Source organism: Ovis aries, chromosome 14 (assembly GCF_016772045.2).
Source record: "Ovis aries strain OAR_USU_Benz2616 breed Rambouillet chromosome 14, ARS-UI_Ramb_v3.0, whole genome shotgun sequence".
In the NCBI taxonomy this organism is placed as follows: Eukaryota; Metazoa; Chordata; class Mammalia; order Artiodactyla; family Bovidae; genus Ovis; species Ovis aries.
Window position 1 is genome coordinate 37,515,461 of NC_056067.1, and position 25,508 is coordinate 37,540,968.

The 25,508-nt window shown below is 42.1% G+C and overlaps 1 long non-coding RNA gene across 1 annotated transcript; it reads right to left on the minus strand.

Annotated features, from left to right (window-relative positions):
- Nucleotides 1–548: 548 nt before the first annotated feature.
- On the minus strand, nucleotides 549–13,903 carry LOC121816499 (uncharacterized). The gene is made up of 2 exons (XR_006056140.2): nucleotides 13,199–13,903; nucleotides 549–12,159 (listed from the first exon to the last, which is right to left on the minus strand). It is a non-coding gene; the product is annotated as an uncharacterized LOC121816499 (long non-coding RNA).
- Nucleotides 13,904–25,508: the final 11,605 nt, after the last annotated feature.

Consider the following 25,508-nt stretch of genomic DNA (forward strand, 5'->3'; position numbering starts at 1 on the left):
TATAAGCCAGCTAGCTCCTATATTCTCATTATGATGTTTGAAAGAACTGATGTGTTGTTTTTTCTCACCTAACCCTGCGTTAATGCAGTCTAACGACAGTCACTAAGGAGGCAGGCGTGTAAACAGCAAAGTCCCTCATCAGTGACAGCAAATCTTGGGCCTTGTGGGGCTCCAGTTCCACTCACTGAGTACTTGCTCAGTTTTCTAGTGGCTTTTGAACTCTTCCACATATTTAGGGAAAGGAAAGGTTAGTGACTCCAGCTGATGAAAATGATCATCTTAGCATTTGTCCCTCATGACATTTCCCCATTTGGAAGACAGGAAAAAATAAGTAAATAAGAACCAAAGTAGTGGTAGGGAATTCCCTAGCAGTCCAGTGGTTAGGACTCTGAGCTTCCACTGCTGGGGGCCACGTCCAACAAGAAAAAGTAGTGATAGAACAGATAGCGTTTTATAGTGGGAAGGAGATGTAAGCAGACTTATGAGGTAGAGAGGCTATTAATTTGATTCAACTTGATTTGATGTAGCAGCATTGAAAAGCTTTGATAGCTGTAATAACTTGTTTTTATTGTAAAATGTAATGCATATTTGGAAGAGTACATATATACAATTTAAAGTAGAATCATAAAGTATGTAAATAATCTCCCATGTCAAAACATGGGACATTGCCAGCCCCTCAGAAGCACCAGACCCCATTGTGAATTCCTTCTTAATCATAACGTCCTTCTTCGATAGAGGTCAACATATTCTGGGATTTTACGGTGATCGTTTCCTTGCTTTTCTTCAGGGTTTGTTTGTTGGCATCTTCATTTTATTTTCATTACATTGTAATATTTCACTGCCCAAAGAGAATGCAAAAAAAGCCTTGTTGATAGATACATAGTTGCTGCTATGAACATCATTCTTTTGTGTCCTGTACCCAGGGCTCACGTATTCTCTCAGGTGGCATTTCTACTTGAAAGCTCATCACCAGCACCCGGGGGGTTCACAAATGGCAGGACCTCACCCTGAGAATGTCTGATTCAGCTGCAGTGAGGTGGGATTTGAGAGTTTACACTCCTAACAAATTCCCAAATGATGCTGATACCACCAGCCAGGTACCAAACTTTGAGCATCACTGCTTTAAGCTACAGAAAGAGATTTGCTGGATCAGGGGTGTGCATCTTTTCAGCTTTACTAATTAATGCAAAACCATTTTCCGAGGTAGTTCTTAACACGCCCACAGAGGTGTGTGTGTGTTTCATCGTTCTGTTACACCCATGCTAACACTTATTGTTGTCACACTTCAAAATCTGCCAAGTCAGTGGCTATGGAAGTTTCTCTCCTTGTGGTTTTAATTTGCATTTCCTTAATTCTAGTGAATTTGAACATTGATGTATCATTTCAGTTTTTTTGTGGAGTACCTAGTCAAGTCTCTTGCCCATTTTTCTGTGGATTATCTATCTTTTTCTTATTGATATGTCAGGACTATTAATTTAAAAGACCACAATAAAGTTTTCCTTAATTTTTGAAACTTAAACTTAGTATATAGATGGATATTAGTAAGAGGTAAACTTAGTATAGATGGATAGTAGTAAGAGGAGCAAGTACAGAAGACTATTCTTTACATAGCTTCTCTTTAGCAAATGGCTTGAAAGAAATAAGAACTTTTTCTCCAAACAAACTACCAACTGTAGAGGCAAAACCATATAGAAAAAGTCTCAGCATTCTTCATATGTTCGCTGAAAATGCGTCTGTAAGCACAAGGCCGCCTTTAAACAGTCATAATGCAACCGAAATAGATCATTCAAAGAAAGGAAACCTATTATTGAGGCCAACGTGGCCATCGACACTTGTTAGCTTGTCTCTGAAGAACAGGATTCTGAGCAGCAGAAGCTTAAAGTGAATGAAATTGTATCCAATTCTCAATCTAATGAAAAAGCTTTGGGCTCTGGGCCAGAGAAGAGATTTGGACCATGGAGGCGACTTTCTCCAGGGTCTTAAATTTAAATGGCTGAATTATTTTTAAAGTATCATCCTACACAGTCTTTTGGAATGGAAATGTGTTTTTTTTTTTTTTCAATTAAAAAAATATATAATTTCAACATAAGGATGGAATGCAACATCTTTGTCTAGAAAAGCAGATGCTTCATTCTAATGCCTGCTCAGTGTGGAGCAATGCCACCCATTACAGCCTCCCTCGACCCATGAAACACACACACGCACACGCCATGCATACAGGTATACACACAGACACATCAAATGCATAGTATGCATACATGCACAAACACACATACATGCACACATCTATTAAATATACACTCACACACTCATTCACACTTCGTGCCTGGAATAATTGAGGAAAATATGCATATAGTTAGTATAAAGGATGTATCTTCTACTCGGAAAACACTGACTATTGTATCATGAAGACATCTGCAACTCTCAGTATCTCAAACCAGTCAAGAACAAAGGAGCTGTCTTAGAATTACTAGTTTGTATACAACTTAATTATCTTTGGAAGGAATGATGCTAAAGCTGAAACTCCAGTACTTAGGCCACCTCATGCGAAGTGTTGACTCATTGGAAAAGACTCTGATGCTGGGAGGGATTGGGTGCAGGAGGAGAAGGGGATGACAGAGGATGAGATGGCTGGATGGCATCACCGACTCGATAGACATGAGTTTGGGTAAACTCCGGGAGATGGTGATGGACAGGGAGGCCTGGCATGCTGCGATTCATGGGGTAGCAGAGTCAGACACGACTGAGCAACTGAACTGAACTAATTATCTAGGAACTGAAGTTAGTCGCAAATTTTAAGAGAGGAAAACTTTCCCTCAAATTGCTGCTTAACTCTAGAATGTCATGCCTGAAGCATATTTAGAGTTGTTTTAAGATACAAGCATTTAAAAGGAAAGGTGTTGTTATGGCCCAGTTGCTCATTCATTCCCTGTCTCTTTCTTTCTCACTTAGTCTCACCGTCTCTCTCTTATATAAATAAGGTAGTATTAATAGTAAGTATAATTAATATAACATTGTAAATCAACTATACTTCAATAAAATAAATTTAATTAAGTAAACAGTAAGTAAGGATTAATTAAGAGATCCACTTGGGTGGGAAAGACCACCCACCTTCCAAAAAGTCATCATCAAGCTGCTTCCTAAAGCCTGCTCACCACCCCCCTCACCCTATGCATGTCAGAACTCAGTGGGTGGCAGGACCCAGCTTGTTCCATATGGACCAAGGCAGCCCTGATTCTGTATTCCCAATGCATCACTCCCAGACTTCTAGTCCTCAGCCCTGTGCTCACAGCTCTAACCTAATGGGGAGATCCTGCGTAAGAATACAGATTCATCTCTGACTTAGGAGCCTGACATTTGTTTCAATTCCAAGCCCCAGAGTTGTGAGATTCAAAGAGAGAGCAGGTCCTCGGTGGTCCATGGAGTCCCCAGAGGTAAGGCGACCTGAATATGGGGCCGTGCTGGCAGCATCCAGTCCTCACCTGCCACTCAAAAATACTTCCAGCACATCTTTTCAACAGCTCTCCATCACAGAAGTGAGGAATCCCATGGATTCTACTCTTTAATTGTAAAGCTCTGGTTGTATGACAGGCAACATTTCCTGCGTTCTTTGAGCTCCTTCACTTTTTAGTCAATTCAGATATTCTCACATACCCTCTAAGGAAGAGGCGGCTGAATAGGGGGGAGTCCCCAGAAACCAAGAAGAATCGCAGATCTAGAAGCACCAACTTTTATTAGGAACAATGAATGGCACCACTTCCCAATCCCCATAGCGGCCAACACACCTAATGTAGCCTTCTTGAGTGACCCACACTGAAAATGGTCTTAAGAACTCCCAGCCTTTCCCATAACCCTTTCTTTCAAGGGAGGGAAGCCTTGCCTGATGCAGTTAACCTCTAAGGACTCCTGGCTATCAGCATAGCATTCCGACCTGCTACTTGAGTCAGAGGCTTCACATCCAACTGAGACTGAGCGCTTAAGGGACTCTGACGGCTGGAACTGCCATTCCTGTCACTTCAGCAGCAACTTTTCTGGCTTTTAAAGGGTTTTTCTTTTTAACTAATTCTAGATAAGTAAGGTCGTTGCTAAACAGTTGCATTCTGAATGACCGAGATATTGCAAAAATCCAAATTAAGCCACAGAACAGACTGTACCCAAAAAGCACATTGTGTTAGATGCCTCTATGTATCCATTGTGATCTTTCTCTGTGCCTGTAAAGTGATGGAATTGCTGAAGCAGAACCCTGATGAAAGCTATTCACAATTTAGCATTTACCATCATATGGAAATGTCAGTTCCATCCACCAAAGAGAATATTACAGGCATGTTCAATATAAAATGCAAATATAATAGCTTAGTGGGCTGGATATGTCAGCTGTGTTTCACTTAAACCTATTACCTTGGCAGATTAAATACAGTCCCAGATCTTTCGCAAGGAGGATCTTCTGATGAAGTTACCTCTTATATCAGCTTTTGTGGCTCATCAGTTCAATTGGATATGACTAGAATGGGAACAAAAATGGGTGAGGAATAAGACTGAATGGGACACAGCCGTGGAGAAATAGGAGGATCTGCCCCATGAACCATCCTGTACCCACTGAGAAATGTTATTATTGGCTCAAGGATAGGTATCAGCAGTTTTTAGCAACGATTTTTCTCTTAGGTGATGAAATAGGTGAGGATCCATCAATTCTCACCAGGCCTGCTTCACCGCTTCCAAATCTTGTTACCTGCTTGTGTAATCCAACTCAACTGAGCAGAGGTGGGCGCAGCCTGAGCTATGATTGCTGGCTCCAGCATGGTGTTTCTGTAGCTATTTGGGGCACCCAGCTCCCTGAACTGAACTCAACAGTAGCGAACCCCTGTCTCATTTGACCACACACTCCACACTCTCACCCCAGCTTCCCCTTGAAACTCACGCCCATGTCATACCTTGTCTTACTGTTGCCACTGTCCTACTGGATACGATTTCTTGCTTGAATGCCACAAAATCCCCATCCTTCACAGTACCACCCCTTCTGCAAGGACTTCCCCAGGACTGCCCTGTCTCACTTCCCACCCCACACCAGTGGAAAGGTTGGTGGCTCCTGGAACAGCCCACTTTGACCCCCACTCAGCAAGACAGACTTGGTGGAAATTAGCCAATCCATACAGTTTATCCAACACAGTTCTCTTGTCCCCTCATTGCATGATCACTTATAATCTTTGGGGGTTATATACCCAGCAACATATCCCTATGGGCTTTTCCAAGGGAGTGCCTTGCAAATGACTACATAGAACTATAGAAATAATAGATCCTTTCTGAAAAGAGCCTTCCTCTGTAGTTTCTCTGATTCTTTTTGCTTTGTCTTACACTAACATGTAGCAAGTATTATTCCTTAATAGCTATTTATATTTGTAACAAAAAAAAAAAAGGAGGAGAAATCATGCTCAATAATTCCTGCTCTAAAATAGCCTACTTGACTAATTCTCAGCAAGCACTGAGTCTTTCTGCCAAAAAAGATAGTAACCCACAGAACGCTGGTTTCTGGACTGTTGGGGTGACGAAAGTAGGGATGGGAGACAGTTGATCGCTGTAGAAGGAGGTTCTAGAAGAGATATCTGTGTGTAGTGAGACATAGTAAGACGTTCCAGAGCCTTCTTCTATCACTACCACTATCTGAAGCTGTGCCGTGTGTGTCTTCTGTTTATACTCTGAATTCCTGACTTACCCCCTTTCCTGACCTCTTCAGTGCATGTGTGTCTGTGTCTTTGGCATGTGTGAAAGAATGGCATAGTTTTAGCCCAGAATTCTGCATCCATTCTCTGCACCAAGATGGGGATCAATAAGGAATCAGCAAAAACTAATTTCAAAGCAGCTACTTACAGTATGAAACGTTAAGTGAAGATATGACCCAAAGAGGCCAAGATTTAGCTTGAAAGGATAGTTTTATAAGACCATCATGTACAGTCCTCTTCGTAAAGGCAAAGATGCCTAACATGAGTTCACTGGAATTTTGCTGACGCCACTTTTGAATCATAAACTTTGGGGAGGCAGTGGGAGACTTCTCCTAACTGGCAACAGAGTCTAAACAACCTCCCAGCCTTTGCATCTTGTCACAGTAAACCAGTTTTATTCCTCTGAGAAAAATTCACCACCCCAATCCCAACAAGCAGACAACTTGTAGCAAGAAGCATTTACTTATGTGAAGGGTTCCAAGAAAGTGAAAGTGATTTTTGCCAGAAAGAAGTTTTGTACAAAGTAAAGAATGGACTCTAAAGTCAGACTTGTGCTGTGAACAAGGTCATCCTAATCTGTTGGAAATCCTAATCTGTTCAGAAGCAAAAGCTCTACTGTTTCATCAATATGTTCTAGTAGTACAGTCAATCCTCTTTATTTGCAGACCCTGTATTTGCAAATCACCGACTCACTTAAATTTTTTGTAAATCCTAAATCAATACTTGCAGTGTTTTCATAGTCATTGGTGGAAGCGAACCGTTTTGAGTCATCTAAAATGCACATCCCAGCTAAGGCTGAATGAGGCAACCTTCTGTCTTGTTTCAACTCTCATACTATAACCTGGTTTTCTCTTCACTGTTTAATATCCTGTTTTTCACTTATCACGCTTTTGGTTCACTATTAAAAGTGGTTCCCAAGCAGAATGCTGAAATGCTGTCTTGTGTTCTTAAACTCAAAAAGGCTGTGATGTACAGAGAAACCATATGTATTAGATAAGCTTCAATCAGGTGTGAGTTACAGGGCTACAGGCCATGAGTCCAATGCTAATAATTTAACAATATACATTAAATAATGTATCTTTAAACAATAACACACATAAAACAAAGGTATATATTGATCAGTTGACAGAAATTCTGTGATCAGAGGCTCAAAGGAACCTAACCCATGGTTAGGAGCCATGGTTCAGTTTTTGCTAATTCAGAATCTCTGGTGACTTTATAGAACATAAACACCAAGAATAATAAGAACCAACTGTCTTTTCAAATTTAGGAATTCCTAATGATGTCTTATGGAGAAGGAAATGGCAACCCACTCCAGTGTTCTCGCCTGGAGAAGCCCAGGGATGGGGGAGCCTGATGGGCTGCCGTCTATGGGGTCGCACAGAGTAGGACATGACTGAATCAACTTAGCAGCAGTAGCAGCAGCAATGATGTCTTAAGATCCTTCCTGGGACTCCCAGGAGGCTATGATACTAGTGATTTCATGCTATTTTCTGCCTCATGGGAGATGGGGACTTATAAAACCATCCTCATTCCTTCTTTTATGGTGTGGAATTTTTTTCCCTCACTATTCAATTCAGTATTAATTGAGTGCCCCAGAACCTGCTGCAGCAGGAAGATATGCAAAAAGAGCATTTAGTAGTCTCTGACCTCGGGGCTACCTGGGATTACCTTGGATGGAAAGACCAGGGTTAAGAGGGCAGATGCAGCCAACTCTAGAAGAACGTGGAAACATCTCAGAAATGGCAGTGAAGAGAACAAGCTCTTGGAGGTGTAGCCTAAGGGAAATGGGCTATTTTTCTAATAGTAACCTTGAACTGTTAATTTAGTGTTTCCTCCCAGGAACTCCGCAAAGGAAGTTCAGCTTTGGCCAGAGCTTCTAATTAACTCCAAAGTTTCTACCACATCCGCAAACACCTAAAGACCACCCCAGTGTTCATTTCTCACCTGACAAAAGTCAAAAAGCTGATGTAAGTGAGAACTGCACCGTAGGAAACCCTTTTTTCACTATGGGAAATGGTTGCTGTAGTTCCCTCAGTTTGATTATTTGGGGGACCTGTAATCTTTTAGCTAAAATTATTTATGATACTGAGAACAAAAATAGTAGTATTTATTTATTAAGTACACAGTGTATGCCAGGACCTGTGTTGGGAACACAGGAATAAAGGGCAGAGTTTCTGCCTTTAAGCATCTCACAGTCAAATAGGAGAAACTGACCGCTGTAAAACGGGGGTAAATGCCCTGAGAGATGGGGGCAGGTGGGGGACTTGTGGCAGCACAGACCCGAAGTGGGAGACTTGCGAGGGGGTGGGCGGGGTTGGTAATGCCTCTTCCCGGAATAGAATCTTAGACGTGAAGAAGAAAAAGTGTAAGAAGTAGAGCTGAACATTCTAGGAGGCAGGAACATTCTGTAACACCCTAGAGGTGTGAAAGAGCTAAGACTGTTGATTGACCTAATAGCGGTCCCCAACGTTGTTGACACCAGGGACTGGTTTCGTGGAAGACAATTTTTCCACAGACCAGAGAGGGCAGAGATGTTTCTGGAATGATTCAAGCACATTCCATTTATTGTGTACTTTGCTTCAATTATTATTACATCAGGGCCACCGCAGATCATCAGACATTAGACCCTGGAGTAGAGCAAGAGACCCAAGCCGTAGAGCACAGAGCAGGAGATGGAAGAGGTTCAAGAGAGAAGGCTGGGGGGATGCAAGACCCAGGTCATCAGGAGGCTTGACGGCTAAGCTAGGAAAGTGGAATCCACTGTTGGATTTCACAGAGGCAAGCAAAATAATCCCATCTGCACCTTCTCTATGTCACTTAGAAGTAGTACAGAGAATGCACTGTGTGTTAGAAAAGCCACTGGGGAAATAAGCCTAGAGAGGAACAGTAGGAAGGTAGTGAAGGAGCAGGTTTAGATAGCAATTAGGAAAGAAGAACTGAGAGAGCCACCTAAACAGCTGTTGGCAATGGGAGGAAACAGGGAAAAGGGATGCAGAGGTAGTATAGATTCAGAAACTACAATGAGTGCAATTCAGGGTGTACTCAGTGGGAGGTACCAAGGACCAGTCCAAGGAGAGGTCAATAAACAGCTCAATATCTGGGGCTGACTTCAGGAGACTGGTTTGGGCTGGAAGTGATAATTTGATGATCAGTTCATAGATAACTATTGGGTTTACATTTGCACAAAGCTGAGTGTGTACAGAAGAGAGCCACAGAGCACTCTTTGGGAGCACTAATATTTAAGGGATTAAAAAGAAAGTCAAGTCTGAAGTAACGCAGCCATAAATGAAGGAGGAAATCTAACATAGAATAGAGTCAGAAATGACAGAGAAGAAGAGTGCCACTCTTCTGAATGGTCTGAATGGTCTGTGGAATCCAACTACGCCAGGAAGAAAAGCAGTTTAATTGGGCATTAATGACCTGAGCTTCCCTAGCGGCTCTGTGGTGAAGAATCTGACTGCAGGGCAGAAGACGTGGGTTCGATCCCTGATCCAGGAAGATTCCTTGGAGAGGGAAATGGCAACCCACTCCAATATTCTTGCCTGGGAAATCCCATGGACAGAGGAGCCTGGTCGGCTACAGCCCATGGGGTCACAAGAGTTGGACACAACTTAGCAACTGAACAACAATAGCAATGACCTGAGCAGTTAAATGGGGAAGTAGAAATGAAAACAGTGTTCTGTGTAGAGATGCAAAAGGGGGTAAAGACACAGCATGTGTAGACCAACCTTTGGCTAAACTGGATTTTCAAGAAAGAAGGAGAGAGGAACAAATAGGAGGGAGTGGAAAGTTTAGGAGGGTTCCTGCCACTGCCAGTTGGAACTTAGCAGTGGCTCTTAATTGCTGGCAGGACACAGGGAACATTTTCAAACTGAACATGACTACAGATTACACAGACTATAAGATGTAAATCTCATAGTGAAGGAGTGAGGTGGGGGAACGATACAGGATCAAGAATACAGGATGCATCAGGGCAGGGATTCTGAAGAGGATTTTTTATGAGAACCTATGACAAACAATAAAATGGAATCAGATTAAGACTCAGAGGACCCGTGAATGCCTCTTGCTAGCTTTCAACCTTAGGCAATTTCTTCACCTCTCTGAGCCTAGGATCCTCATCTATAAAATAAGCTAAATACTAACTATCTTGCCTGGTTGTGGTGAGAATTAAACAGGGTAATACGTGTGAAGAGCACCCTGGAAATTGGAAAGCCCTGTGCAATTGTGTGAGAAGATGGGCCCTCTTGCTGCCCTTCATCGTTTGCTGAGGTGCCTTTTCCGGTTGAAGTTATTTCAGATGCTGTGGAAAAGCTTTCTTCCAAACTAAAGGCAGGATCTCTCTTTTCTGGGCATTTCTATCTTTATTTTTTTTTTTCCTACTTCCTTGCAATGAAGAGTTCTGTAGATAAATAAGAAGAGAAATGTTTTTAATTTTTTTAATGTTAAAATAGGACTAATCACTATCTTAAAAATTGGTGGGGATACACATGAAAATATTCAAACATATTTCTTTCTAGATATTTAATCCTCCCAGTTATAACCTTTGTGAAAAATCTCTGTTGTGTGATCACTACCTTAGATAATGAAGACATTAGACCCTGCCTGCTAAGGTACAAGTGACCAGCAGACCAACAGGCCCTCCAAATATCCATTCCCTCCCTGCTTGATTGTTTTAAATTAGCACTTCTCTCTCAGTCCAACAAAACACACTCCCATTATATTTGCCATGCAGTTGCTAATATCTATATTTTTTAATTAAAACATTTCTCAGAAAGACTTGGCATTTAAAAAACTACAAAGTTAACAAAAAACACCTGTGGTAGCTATTTTAGACTAAAATGAAGATTGCAAACCAGCACACCGTAGGCCCAGGCTGTCCCCACAGACAGATGTGCTTTATTTGATCTGTAGACTCTTTAGAAAATAACACTAATAACAGCCAATATTTAAAACTTGATGTTTTTTCTACTGCCTCTTGGAACATTGGAAGATCAGGCAACACAAGGCAGGGCCTTTATTCCCCTAAATAAAAACAAATGGCTCTGTCTCCATGTCATCCCAAGCCCTATGTGTGTTTGTGTGTGTGTGTGACTCAATTGTGTCTGACTCTTTGTGAGCCCACGCCTCCTCTGGCTGGTACCCACAGATCCCTGGAGATTTCAAAGTGTGTGACCCCTGGGTTAAAGTCAAACCAAGTATAACACAACGGAAGGGTAGAAGTTTGTTTCTAACAATAGTGACTAAAATAAAGAAAAAGGAAGTCCAAATACCTGGGCTGGAGTACCTGATTGGTAGCTCTTAACATTCTGTCTGCCTTAGTATAGGGCTCTACAGCACTGGAAGTTAAAACTTTTCCTTTGTGTACTTAGTTGTATGATAGAGATTAAAATAAAAGCAACAACTTCCTTTGGGAAAGGCCAAAAGCATACCCCCAAAGAAAAATTTGTATTACTTCAAAAGCTGAGGCAAGCAGCCAAAAGATTCCAGAAGGCTCTTCCTAGCCTCACAAGGTCAAGAAAGTTTGATGACCTGTGACGGCATGCAAAGGCATCTGGTAGACCACACTTTACAGTTCAGAAGATAAAGCTCATTCTCAGTTTTATTAACACAGACTTACTGGCCATGGCCGGTCTTTGTGACACAGAAGAAATTCCCAAGCAGTGCATTCTTGGGCTCTTGTCAAGTGGTCTGTTGTCTGTGGAATTTCCTATTCTCCAGCCCCAGAACAGAAAGCAACACCACCACCCCCCCACCCCCACAACCTCGGCTTTGGCCGACATGAGATTTAAAGAGGATCATTTGTTTTCATTAGAGCCCCTTGAAGCCCTTCCTTCCCTCCTCATTAATGAATTTCCAGTCTTTCATCAAAAAACAAAAACAAAAAAACAAACACAAAAAGGGACCTGATGGAGGACATGGTTAAGTGGCTGGCACGCATAGCAGTGCCGGCTTTAAAGAGAGGAGACGGCCATTTACTGATTGCAGGGAGGGGTTGACATCCTTGGTTAGTATGCTAATTTCATCTCCTGCATTTAACATTCAGATCAGGTCCGTACAGGCCCTCCAGAGCAGCAGAGTCCAGGAATGGGTGGCGGTCTGCCTTGCAGCGTTGAACAGTCTCTGCATGAATTACCTAAATGCCCCAACATTCCGTCTGCTCTGACTTCACTCTCTGCCTTCCTCTCTAAAGACACACAGACCACAGAGCCATACACATGTGAGCACACACTCCACATGATGCTGTCACATGCACACACACACACACACACACACACACACAGACCCTACAGACATAGGTCTCTATGAATGCTGAAGACATGCAGTGTAAGATATCCGAGTCATCCACAACTGGCTTAATTTCTCCTCCTTTGAGTCTCCAAGGCACACTTCTGCAGGATGTATGTCTCCTGCTCAGGAAACTTGCAATGTACTGAGGTATCTGAAATAAGGAAGCAATATGAAGAGTAAATCCCCAGTGAAAAGGAACACATCTTTCTATTGACCTTCCAGTCCCAGAAATCCTTACTGAAAAAAACAAAACAAAACAACTCTACTCATCTGTAGGGGCACCAGATAGCTCAGTTAACTGAACACCCAGAAAGAAGAAAGAGCCAGGTCATTTTATTCCTTGGGGTACCCACTTTGTCATGGTGTGTTTGGAATCCTGTGTTAAAGGAGTATTTCATCCTGGCTGGTTTTGGACTCACCAAGCCACAGCTGGGTGACGAGGGAAAAGGAATCCCAAACTCGCTCCCACATGGCGGTCCAAATAGCAAAGACAGTCACCTGGCACAGTTTGCCTAGCGCCCAGACATCAGAAAACTGAATTTCCTCAGCCTCCTTTTCCTAGCATTTTTCTGTAGCATTGCAGCAGTTTCCTGGAGACAAACAAAATCAGCAGCTCCTGTTATCAGAAGGTACATTTAGGGGTTGCTTTGAATAGACAGAAGCTGTTTTGAGCAAGCAGGAGCTCCAGTTAAAAGGAAAGGAAAGGTTGGTTTTTAATGTTTTGTTTTGTTTTCTCAAAGTGTGACATAACCGTGTCATCTGGCATACCATGGTTCCTTCCTCTGGCTACTCTGGTGGACCCTGGTCCTGACCCCTGGTGCCCACACAATATTCCACTTTTGGCTGAGGAGCACCAGGCAGTTCCTGTGGGAGCTTCTGACAGGAGCGATGGGTGTTTTCTCCAAGCTGCGGACTTGATTTGCCTCGATTTTTTTTTTTTTTTTTTTTTGGCTCTGGTCCAAGATGTTTTCCTGTCATCATTTCACTGTCTTTTCCAGTAATCCCTTTTTTAAACATGGCCAACGATTAGTCGATTTATCTCCACCACCACCACCACCCCCCACCCCCATCTCCACGCAAACACGCACTCCACTGAGCCCCATCACTGTCTTGTTTTGCCTTGAAGTCTAAGAAATTACAGCTTCTCATTAGCTGGAGAGCACGTTTGGAACCGCTTTGTATTTACTCACTTAGTAAGTGATGCTGGCCTTTTTAATTATTCTCCCTCCGCGTGCCATCACAGAGCTGCAAGCTGTTCCAGGCAAGCCAAGCGACTGCGTGTCCTCCGCCAGGCAGTTGGAAGTAATCGTGTTTTACCTCACTGCTGCTGCTTTCTTCCTCTCCTGTCAGCAAGCCAAGGAATCCCCCCAAAGCTCTTACGTAGGAGATGCCAAAACTGTGAGTCACTTCTGGCTCCCCAAGCAGAGGGAGCCCAGGGCACCGTGAGCGGAACAGCAGACACAAGATGGGGGCTTCCTCCCAGCCAAGCCCTGGGACCAGGTGTGCAGCCATGGCTTCGTCTTTCTTGCTGTTGCTCCCTCTTTCTCCTCCACCCTCATCCGCTCCTTCGTTTGCCAGCGCCTTCCTCTTTCTTCCTTTCTGTGTTGCCGACAGCCGCAGACCCAGCAAGAGCTGGGTCCCTCTCGCCTTCTGTTGTTTTTTCTCCCCTGCAGCAGGCTTTGGCTGCTACCTCTGCAAGCTGGATCACCAAAGACACACGACTCCCTCACAATGAATAATCAATACAGATATTGATCTGTGGAAAATGTTTGTAAATTCCTGAAAGGGAATCAGGAGCAGGGGGCAGGGAGGCTCGTGGGGGACGACGACTGGAGTGCCGGTGGCGGAAGGCAGCCGAACTGGATTTGGATCCCAAGGCTGGCTGGCTCCGAGGTGACGGTACCGGAATGCGTGCGAACGAGGGTGCGCGCGTGTGAGTGCGCGGGTGACGCCGGTGTTGTGTATGCCCCTTTCTCTACAGCTGCTTTCCCTGAAGAATCAAGAGCCAAATGGTCGGGAGCCCCTGTCAGTGCCATGCCTTGGCTGCGGGCCAGCACTGTTTTGTTTTCATTATCACACGCTACTTTGCAATTTGCATAAATACAGGGTTATTTTTTATCGTGTCGCCTAAAAGATAAAAAAAAAAAAAAATAGAAGTCTTTGTTGTGTGCAAGAGGGGCTTGCTGCCTACTCATCATGGCTAAGGATTTAGCGTATGTAGAGGGCTCCAGAAGAAATACCGGCAAAGAAGTGGTAATCACAGAGGCGAAAGAATATAGGAGAGCCGAAGAGAGGAATTTAAAGATAACTGCAGGGGATTCAACTTGATGGAACCAAATATTAGGAATACGTTTTCCTCTGTGGAGGAGTGGTAGCGCCTTAGAAAAGCAAAGAAGAAATAAAGACCACCAAGGTCTAACCAGTGGCCTATCGTATACGCATGTCACTCTTAACGACTGGAATGAGCGATTTATCTTTGGCGGACACTGAACACAAATTTGCTTTCTCTGCCCTCATCCAAAGCCTAGAAAGAATGGGAACAGATGGAGCGTTTCCAGCAGACAGGACATTTCAGAACTTGGTCTGTTTTCCCCTCTTCCCTACCGCTTGAGCAGCTCACCCAGATCTCCAGAGCTGCATTTGCCCTAGTATTGAATGGAATTTGCATCCTCCCTTTGGCTTTTTCACCTTCAGGAAAGTGGGTACAACAGAGTCTTAAGCTAAATAGCAAGCTTTGGGTGGCTTTCTTCCTGCATGCTCAGAGTCCTAGCTGCAGACAGAGATGGGCCTCCTGAATTTATGCCCCCAAGTGGATGGCAGGTGTGCTCTCGGGTCCCAGGAAGTAGCAACTTATTTCAGAAAAGCGTCTAGCTCTCTCAGGCCGTTGGATGGCCCCCCTTCCCTTTGGTTTCCTATCCTTTCACCTCTCGCCCACTCACTCTGTTTCTGTGATTCCGTAGTAAAACCTCTCTCAGATCAGCCTACTCTTTTCTCTCTCGGTTCTGTCTTCTCCTGCCCTGGCGACAGAAGGGAGGCGCCTCCTCTGAGATAGCTATCTAGAGTGAGACCTCTGCACGAGGACTCAATTCCAGCACCCCTGTCCTGGAGGGAGCCATTCGCTTTATCAGCCAGCAGCAGCCTCAGGAGGAACACGGATTTTTTTTTTTTTTCAATTCCTTTTCTGGCTTCTGATTAGCTCCAGCAATCCAATTAGCAGAGGAATTTATATCACACAGGCTGAGGTGCCCCTACTCATCACAGCGGCTCCAGCCCACTCTTAAATTCTGTCGATAGCACATCTTCCCATGACATGGATTAATTACAGCGCCAAGCCTTCCCGAGTAGGTCTACCCGTGAAAGTGCATGTGAATATCAGAATTAAAGAAGAGGCAAAAAGGATGACTTTTGTGTATCACTGCATGATGCAAGAAGGCTGCGTTGTGCATCCTCCTTCCGTGGGTCTCAGGTTGTTCTAGGGTGTATCAAAAAGGCCAAGGGAGTATTATGGAGGATTCAAAGGTGGCCTAATCAGGGCCCACCCATGTACTTTCTTCCTATCGTTGATTGACAACACGTATCATGAAACTTCAGAGCTCCTAGAGACTGACTAATTTCCTGCCTCCAGTGTATACTTCCCCCAAAAGAGTTAAACTGTTTAAAATAGCTCCATGGAGAGAAATGACATTATCTTCATTGGTATTCCATTCCAGTTGGGTACAATTGTGATATCATTGTACCCTCGCATCTATCTACAATTTCATTCCAAATTTATCCTTACATTCATCAATCTCTAGCATCTATCTCTCCATTCATCTCTCTATATTCATTTATATATCAACTATTTATTCTGCTTCCCAGTCATCTATTCATCCATGTGCATCTAGCTATCCATTTTCTAACCATGTATTGATCTATGAATACCTTTCTATTACCTGTCATCTACTTGCCTATCTATTTGTGTCTCTATTAATTCATTTGTCTGTATTATCCATCTATCTGTTTTTCTATCTATTCATTAATCTCTTCATGTATCTAGCCGCTCAATCATCTATCATTGGCTTATCAGTCACCTTTTTACTTTGTGCCTTTTGTTAGCTATGATCTTAACAGAATCCCAGATTCACATTCTCAATCATTTTGTAAGGTAAATAACACTCAATTTCCAAATGAAGTCTATACCCACTGTGTACTTGGTTATCTGTTCTCTAGTTTAAGAGTATTGTCAGCTATAGAAGTAAGTCAGTAAAATCATATGGCCTTAAATGTGTTAAAAACTACAGGGAATATATTTTATCCTGGATTTGTGGTACATTTTTCTTACTATAAGTATTCATTTCTACTCCATGGTTTAACATGGCTTTAAAAGAGGGGAATTTCACATAAAGTCTGCAGGTAAATCTCATGCAGGTTGTTAAATCTACCACTGAGCAACCTCATACAAGTGATCCAGTTCAACTGGTAGTAACTTGAGATTACTTTTATCAGAAAGAAAAACAGATACTAAACCCTTACATGGTAATGTGGTAGTGCATGTTTGAATTTTTCTTGTATACAGACTGGGAGTTGAGTAGCATTTTAGAAACTAAAAATAGGTTCTACACCCCGCCCCCCCACCCCCCGACGTTAGTTTTGTTCAGCGTATATTCAACATTGGACCAATACTTGAGAGTCAACACCTTCTCAGAATGACCCCTACAATTAGCTCTGAAGAAAATGGTTCCAGTGAAGCCTTATTGGGTTGGGGGAAATTGTCAGTGGATAAATTTCATTTGTGTTTGGGACAGAAACTACAGTTTGTGGCTGGGAGGGCTGCAGTGGTTGGCTGGTTTTTCTCTGTGTTTCTAGGGAATCATTTCCCAGATAGGAGCCCAAGTCAGAATTCTGATGGAACAGCTGATCATGTCTGTGACCACATACTGTGGCCATCTCTCACATACTGTTCTTGTATAGGTAGTATTATCCATTAAAGATCCAAATTTTTTTTCTCTGAATTCTTTAAAAACTAAACCATAGTGTACTGATGAAGATAAAGCCTGTAAAGACCTCATCAGTTCTCAAATTGCCATCCTCAAAGAACAGGCAGGGACCCAAGCCATGTGTCTTCCAAGAAATCACAGATGTGAAAGCCTCCTCGTCCCTCTTCTCAGATCCTTTCCACTTGTTTCATCACTGTCGCTTCCGGGCGTGACTGTAATCAGAAATGGTACCTAGTGAGTTCCTGCTCTTGTCGTGGGTTTTTCGTCAGGCTAACCAAGGCTGCTGCTCTGCATGACCCAGTAGACGCAGCACCTAGGGCCCAGCACACTTTGAGGAGGCCATGGAAGTCTTTTAATCTCTTTTAAAATCATCAAAAAGGTCAACTTTTTGGTCAAAAAATTTAACATATAATATTAATATACTCGATTTTATGCCAATGCAATTAGAAAGTAGCTGTTATTGTTCAGTCGCTAAGTCATGTCCAGCCCCATGGACTGCAGCACACCAGTCCTTCCCTGTCCTTCACTATCTCCTGGAGTTTGCTGAAACTCATGTCCATTGAGTTGATAATGCCATCCAACCATCTCATCCTTTGTCGCTCGCTTCTTCTCCTGCCCTCAGTCTTGCCCAACATAAGGGTCTTTTCCAGTGAGTCAGTCCTTCGCATCAGGTGGCCAAAGTATTGGAACTTCAGATTCAGCATCAGTCCTTCCAATGAATATTCAGGGTAGAAAGTGGAAGTTTGAATAATTTTTCAGGGAGGAAGAAGCCCATGATGGCAAATCACCCAGAGTCAATGAATGTGGCTTTAACATTAACCAACCGCTTATAAGTTAGTCATGCTCAAAAGAGTGCAGAGGTTAAGCACCTGCTCAGGAGCCAGACTTCCTGGGTTCATATCCTGGCATCACCACTTGTTAAAGTCATTTAAGTTCTCTCAGTCTCACTTTCCTTAGCTGTAAAGTGGAGGTAATGGTGCCTAATGCATAGGAATGCTGTCAAGATTAAATGATATTCTATATTTAAATTGCTTAGCATAGAACTTACATGTAACGAGGGCTCAGTGAAATTTATTATAATAATTATTATTATTGTTTTGGCTTCAAATGTCTTATTTTAAATGTCTACCTCTCCTCATTTCAGCAGCTATACTAAATTAAATCTTTTATTTTAAAAATTTAGATTGTCTTCTAGTTACCATAAACAAAAGAAAAAGTAGTTAACTGAAATTCCCTCCCAATTCTGGGAAATTTCCAATTCCCAGAAAATTTTGTCTCCCAGAAGTAGCAAATTCTGTACTATCTACCCGAAACCAGGTCTTTATTCTATAATATAAAACTTCTCTAGTAAATCAGCATCATCTCTCTTGGTTGGAGATTTGATTCTTTCCTAACCTAAAACAATCCTGCAAAAATCTTATTAAGAACCACAGGTTAAAAAGAATATTGTCAAAACTTTCTCTCTCCTTTTCTCTCTTTACTTTATTATCCCCTCATTTTTTTTGTCATTTAACTCCAATTATGAGATGCTAAGTGCTTTTGGAAATTTCATTGTTAATATCTTCTCACAGTGCTATTAACGTAAATCAAGTTTAATAGTGTCCCAGCAAGTGTAAAAGCAATCAAAAATTCAGTACTCACGAATCATTCTGTAATTTCAGCATAAAATGTTAATAGAAATAATATCCAATACCATAAAATATCAGTAAATTCAACTTTAAATATATGTGATGAATTACTTCACCATCCTATAGCATTCGTGGAATATTCTAGTATGTAGAACTTAATTGGCCAAGCCATACCTCAGTCTTGCTCAGTCTGCTAGAAGTCCCCTCCTCTGCTCTCCCCCTACTAGCCAATCCTGGAAGATTGGACAGCTCAATGACAGGCATTTTTTCATCCCAGACACACTGAGTTATTTGGCCATAAGGAAAAATGACTTAGGATCAAGGTGGGAAGTACAGTCAACTTGAAAGAATTCAAATTAATGAGAACAAAGACACTGTAATTCAGTTCTAAGAATATTGATCAGTAGCTGCAAGGCCTTAGCTCCATATAATCAGCAAAGATGGCTAAGGTAGAGGCCCTGTCCTTGGAGAGCTCACATCTCATGAGACAGGCCCAAGGCCGAGACACATACAACTTACAGTATTTCTGGCCCAGCATTGAAGATAGCTGTCAAGTGTGTCCTTAAGAAGGCTCTGGTGGAACAGAAGTTGGTCAGTTAATTTTAAATTTTGCTAAAGCAGGAAAATATAAATGTGTGTATGTGTGTGTATTGACTTGTATTTTAAGTGTTTTAAACTTAAAAGCAACATACGTCTTTTGCATGAACCACCACCACAGTGCTTGTCTACGGCTTCCAGTCTTTGAAGGGAGAATTTAAGAAACCCAAGAGGCCCTCAGAGTGCAGAATCCTTAAGTTAACACTTGTCCTATCCATACAGCAACTTTCAGTAACTCACCTGAATATTTTCACAGAGTTAATTTAGCTGTCATAGAAACAGCTCTCTTTGCATGCATATATCTCTGTTTTATACTTTATTCAGTTACAAATTTCATGAACAAAAATAACTCACATAAAGAGGTCTGGGGACAAACACTACTAACTCTTAGGAAGAATATGACTCAGTGGGTGGGGCCAGGACTGCTCGTGTACTCTAGGGTGTGGGTTATTACCTGGAGCCACATGAGGGCATGGGCATCAGTCAGCAGGGCATCTGAAGGGCATGGAGAGTGACTGTCGGGTCAGCTAGTTAGTGAAGTGAACGTTGCTTAAAGAGGTCTATAAGTGGAAAGGTGAGCCCAGAGACAAAGAATTTGTTGTTGGGTCAGATTCTCATGGGCTGATATTAACTTTGTTTGTTCTAGGATTATACGATGTAGGACACAGTGTTAATGGGCTGACATCAGAGTGTCAAGTTAGTACCTTTAATACTTCTTATTGAACAGCTTGTTGTGGCTCTGACCTCTAGAAATTTATTTAAATCTTTTTAAACCTGGCTTCATTTATAACCTGTAAGGGTTTCAGAAAAACAAGTCTCAAATACTTGCGCTCTGTTACAGACAATTGCACTTCCTACATTTGTCCTAAAAGAGGTTTCCTTAAACCTGTATGTCCTTAAGTGTAGGATACATAGATACAGTGATGTAAAAGATCATGTTTGGAGGTATACTAGTTAACATTTATGTCCTTATAAAATATAACAAGCATGTAATCTCATGATTCATGCATATTATCTCTTCAGTTCAGTTCAGTCACTCAGTTGCGTTTGACTCTTTGTGACCCCATGAATCGCAGCATGCCAGGCCCCCCTGTCCATCACCAGCTCCTGGAGTTCACCCAAATTCATGTCCATCAAGTCGGTGATGCCATCCAGCCATCTCATTCTCTGTCATCCCCTTCTCCTCCTGCCCCCAATCCCTCCCAGCATCAGAGTCTTTTCCAATGAGTCAGCTCTTCACATGAGGTGGCCGAAGTACTGGAGTTTCAGCTTTAGCATCAGTCCTTCCAAAGAACACCCAGGACTGATCTCCTTTAGAACAGTCTGGTTGGATCTCCTTGCAGTCCAAGGGACTCTCAAGAGTCTTCTCCAACACCACAGTTCAAAAGCATCAATTCTTCGGTGCTCAGCTTTCTTCACAGTCCAACTCTCACATCCATACATGACCACTGGAAAAACCATAGCCTTGACTAGATGGACCTTTGTTGGCAAAGTAATGTCTCTGCTTTTTAATATGCTGTCTAGGTTGGTCATAACTTTCCTTCCAAGGAGTAAGCATCTTTTAATTTCATGGCTGCAATCACCATCTGCAGTGATTTTGGAGCCCCCCAAAATAAAGTCTGGCACTGTTTCCACTGTTTCCCCATCTGTTTCCCATGAAGTGATGGGACCAGATGCCATGGTCTTTGTTTTCTGAATGTTGAGCTTTAAGCCAACTTTTTCACGCTCCTCTTTCACTTTCATCAAGAGGCTTTTTAGTTCCTCTTCACTTTTTGCTATAAGAGTGGTGTCATCTGCATCTCTGAGGTTATTGATATTTCTCCCAGCAATCTTGATTCCAGCTTGTGCTTCTTCCAGCCCAGCATTTCTCATGATGTACTCTGCATATAAGTTAAATAAGCAGGGTGACAACATACACCCTTGACGTACTCCTTTTCCCATTTGGAACCACTCGGTATATTATCTCTTAGTATGAGTCTAAATTTCTTTCAGTAGAACTGTAAGTCCATTGAGAGAGAAAAATAGTGTTGCAATGGAGGTGGTATAGGAATAGGACAGAATCATGAAGATAGTAGTCAAATGACTGAAGTTTGGGAAAGCCAGCTTAAGCTTTTAAGAGATATCGCTACCTTTAAGAGATGTCTCTACTTTTAAGAGCTATCTATTGTTTGAGAATTCTACAATGCAGCTACTCTACTATTCACTTTTCAAGTAGAAGATTCTGAAAGTAGTAGGTAGCCATGCTCATGTGAAGCAACTCACCTTCCTGATCTTTTGATAGTTTTCTGTGCCTTGCTGTTTTTGTCCATTTGGTTGAAACATTTCAGCTTCCGCAAGACACCTGAGAGACCTCGTAAAAGGCAAACAATTCTAGGTGGTTGGTGTAGCCTTTCATCAGTCTGCCAACATGGAGTCCAGTTTTTCCTGTAGATAAGACTCTGTTGGCCACGGTTCTGCACACAAGCTCTTGTTTCTGCACAGGCCACACCTAGAGATACAGCTCAGGGTACTTAGAAACAGCACTTTAGGAATACTGCTTATTTGACTTGGCTTGTCTTGCTAAGGTGAGGTCAGCCTGCTCTTCTTGACTCTGTCCTGGGAAAGTTCCATGTCAAGAAACCTGATAGAACCACAGAGAAGCAACCTATCAATAGAAGCTCAGTATGCGATTGACTTGAACAAGAAATTTTTCTTTGTATTTTATATACATATTGTGCTACTAAATCCACTTTCTATTTTGCATTTTCTTACGTTGTAATGAAAAGTCATACTTTAAATCCAAGTATTTTCAGCATGCCATTCTGTATTATTGATCTTAGTATATGACACTCACATGAGGAGAGATTATTCACACCTGGTAAGTATCTTGTTCATCTTTGGAAAATAATTATGACCAGTAGTGATGACTGCAGGGCTTATAGAAATAGAAGTGTTATAGAAATAGAAGAAAACAATGTGAGAAGCTTCTGGGAAACAGTCAGAGATGTGAAAATAAAAGGGTTCATCACTGAGTTATGCATAAGAGAATTTAAAACAACCTAAATATCCAACAAGGGGGTTGTATTAAAATAAGACACAGCTTGTCCATATAATGGTGTACTGTGAAGCCATGTTGTGAAATGATAAAGAAATGAAAAGTATATACAATGTATTAATAAGTGACCTTTTAAAGTTTAAAAACAGTACAGATAGGAGATCCCGATTTTATTTCAAAATCTATTTAAAAATACAACTTCAAAAATAAAACACATAGTCATATATAAACCATCTATCTTTATACACTAAAATTGTAACTGTGAACAGAGGTATTGCAGTATTTTTAATATTTTCTTCTCTGTGTTCTTTGTATTTTCCAAATGTTCCATGATGGTCACGTATCTTTTATAAGCAGAAAAAAAAATAACACATGGTATACATATATATATATATTTATTTATTACAAGGCAAGAAACAGGCAGCAATCTGATGTACAGAATTACTTCTATTTATGAACCATTTGGCTTTAATGCCACCAATTTTGTAATCCTAGAAGCATGTTTATCTAGTAAACCCTGTTTTCCATTATGATCATGACCATGGGTTGGGATGTTGTGATTAGTCAAATCTTCTTAGAACTCTCCCACGTGGAGTACCAGTTTTCAGAGAATTCAAATATAAATACATGAAACTAGGCAATATAAAAAATAATTTAATCTTCCTGAGTTGATTCAAAAGGAATCTCATAATCCCTTAGTGCTCCAATATTCTTTTCATTTGGAATGTCAATGACCTCTGAGGGGAGGAAGCATAGAGGTGAGAGTTAATAGCTATGTCCGGTTCAATGCCCAGCTCAACTTCTCCCTGAAGACTTTCTGGCCCATGTATCCCACTGATGGCTCCCCCTCTGAGTTCTAGGGCTTTTAGAGGATATACCTCCGCCTTGGGCTTTCTGTCAGCTTCTTCCCTGCCTCTGGGTCTCCCAGGTCCTCATCCTGGACTCCCTAAGACCTTCATCCTGACCAAAGGAGAAAGCACAGCCTCAAGCTCAATCTGCTGGGGAGATCAGAATTAAGTCAAGTTCAGGACCCCAGATATAGTGGCTCAGTTACAACAGCACTGTTCTGAAATGATTCCTTGTCCCTAATGAATTCCAAGGGGCATTGTTGCTACGGGTCAGCCCTTGGGTTCTGCTCAGGCTGCTGTCAATAAAACACAAATACCATAGACAGAGTGGCTTATAAACAACAGGAATTTATTTGTCTCAGATCTGGAGGCTGGAAAGTCTCAGATCAAGGTGCTAGCAGGTTCAGGGTCCAGTTAGGGCCCACTTTCCCATTCATAGCTGACCCTCTTCTCACTGTGTTCTCACATGGCAGAAGGGGGAAGTGAGGTCTTCAACACCTGTTTCATGAGGGCTCTAATCCCATTCATGAGGACTGTACTCTTATGATCTGCCACCTCCCAAAGGCCCCATCTTCTAACATCGCCACATTGGGGATTAGGTTTTAACATATGGACCTGGTAGGGGTGGGGGATACCCACAAACCTTCAGTCTACAGTAATTACTTTGTTCTTAGTGACTGATCCTTCCCAGGGCTACAGCTTTCCTTAAATGGTATATGCCCAACAGTTCCCTAGAACTGCTTGCTCCCTACATAAATCTCCCTCACACACATACATCCCCATCCCCAGTGCGCCATCAAATAGGGTTCGGAGACTCTTCTAACTATAGAGCACCTACAGGAAAGTTAGAAAATGGAGATCATTCTTGGAAGACAAACAAACACAAGAATGCAAGTCCTCTGGATGAACACAGCCCTGCAAACCCTTGGCAGGCAGAGCACAGCACACATCCTTTTCAGCATACAGCAGCTCCCTTGAGTAGGCATCTTTGTATAGTGAACACAGCAGCATTGAAGGATTCCATAGTCCACGAATTTTAGAGAATACTGCATACCGTGTCTGTCCTTTTGGGGCTTCAGAATGCACATGGGTGTGTTAAAGGGCTCTGCCAAGACCTGTGCACCAAGATCTATTTGGCTTCCTTTAACCTAACCTCTGACCACATTTCTGACTTATTTGTCAGTGGAGCCCATTCCTTTTTTCATGGTTTACTGTTCACCTGGCTTTTCCCCAAATATATTTTGCAGAGGAACTCTTACCCAGCTTTCTGGGACCCTGCTGCCCAGAGAAGGCGGCCTTCAAGCTCTCACCCCCCTGAGCTCTGGATAGGGCCAGTCAAGAAGCAGCCGTCACAGCTTCTCCACTGTCAGCCTTACAGGCCATTCATTCCTTTTTGTTCAGGATCTCTAACCACCAACCATTTGTCCAAACAGTGATAGGAAATCGCAATATCCTTCAGACAAATAGGCTCACAGTCCATCAGGGCCTTGGCTGTCAACTGGGCTTATTTGGGCACCTGTTCTGCTCCAAGCATCAGATCTCACTCTGGTCTCCTCCTGTTGCATCGTCTGACACATCCAAAGACCATGTGCACTAGTTATTTTGCATAATCCTTTCATGAACATGAACCCATCAGGCAGTCTTGACTTAGTGCCTCTGGTGCCAGGACATGTTGACAGATGACTGAGAGTAAAATACATTAACAGTGTGACTTGTTGAAAGCAACTGCAACAACAATAGATCTGTATGTTGTTTCTACGAATTCCTGTTACCATGAAGAGAAGCAAAAATCAGATCTAAGAAGCCAAATGTCCATCAGCAGATGAATGCATAAATAGAACACGGTGTATCTGTACAGTGGACTATTACTCAACCATAAAAGGGAATGAACTGCTGATACATGCTACGATACAAAGGAGTCTTGAAGACATAAAGTAGGAGCCAGACACAAAAGGCCATCTATCATGTGGTTCCATTTATATGAAATATCCAGAAGAGGCAAATCCGCAGATAGATAGGAAGCATATTTTTGGTTACCAGACCAGCTGGGGTGAAGAGGGGGTGGGGAGTGGCTACAAATAGGTGCAGGGTTTCCATTTGTGATGTAGGAAAGTGCTGGGGTTAGTAGTGATGGTTGCACAACATTGTAAATAACTTGAAGCCACTGAATTTTACACTATAAAATGGTTAAAATGATAAATTTTATGTGTTCTTAGCACAATTTAAAAAACAAATCAAACTAACTCTAAGAAAGTTCTGGGTACTGTAGAGAAATTTCCTGGATATAGCCCAGCATTATTTTCCATAATCCTCATCCAAAAAGTTTCTTTAGACAGGTTAATCATTGCCTCTCTGTTGTGAGGTTTTAAGACTGGAATTCCTTTTAACCTTGTGGGCCAAAGTATACTGAGCAGTTT